This window comes from Morone saxatilis, unplaced genomic scaffold, assembly GCF_004916995.1.
Source record: "Morone saxatilis isolate NCDOM2014 unplaced genomic scaffold, NCSU_SB_2.0 Contig18, whole genome shotgun sequence".
Taxonomy (NCBI): Eukaryota; Metazoa; Chordata; class Actinopteri; family Moronidae; genus Morone; species Morone saxatilis.
Window position 1 is genome coordinate 28,535,316 of NW_023339740.1, and position 942 is coordinate 28,536,257.

Consider the following 942-nt stretch of genomic DNA (forward strand, 5'->3'; position numbering starts at 1 on the left):
AGAGCTCAATGCACTGCAACCTAAAGGACCAGTGTGCAGGATTCAGTTCATTCTAAGGTAACAAAAACACATCGATTCTTATTCTCACTATTGAAAACATACCTACATATAACACATGTGCAGCATTTAGAAAAAAAGGCTGCAAAGTGATAAAACAACTAAACACTGAACTGCTGCACACACAAGGGAAACAGCTACAGAAGTTTCCAGGGGACACTAAAGAGTGGCGAACACACTGGGACACAGCTGGGACACGTTTCTTGTTGGCATAGTTTGTAGTTCATGAAGTTACTGAGGTCGATTATCCGTCAGCGTTTTTGTAAAATGTGCTTCTCGTGTCATGGTTCAGAGATTTTTTCACATATTTGATTTACCGATTCAAATCTGATACAGTCCGAATCTGAAGGAAACATCCAACATTAGTTTGTCTTTATTGAGTGAATTAAAATGCTTTTTGAACTCCTTTCTATTAGATTCTGTGTGTTGTCTGAAGTGGCAGTGTGTTGAGCTCTCAACTGCACCAACAGACAGATTGAATCCCAGGTCTCACAATAGTGACCAGTAAATACTATTTTTCATGCTATAGATACATTTTCTAAGACTTCAAATTGTAATCAAATTCTGTTCTTCCTATTCATTTAGTTTGAGTTAAAGTAAGTAAGTTTTGGAGTTGGCAAACAAAATTAGATCTACTTGTACAAATGAGAGGAGTGACCCACAATGCCTTGCTGCCAAAGTCTGTCCTCATCACAGTTTCTGACCCTTTTCTTTAATATGGCATCGTGAGAATGAGAGTCAAAAAAGAGGAGGAGGATCTTGAAGATGTAAAGTCACAGAAAAGGAGAATGAGAGAAGAACTTTGACTGACCTTCAGGTGAGATTGTGAGATTGTGAGATAATGCATAATGAGCATGTTACCAATATTTATTTTTTATCATATTA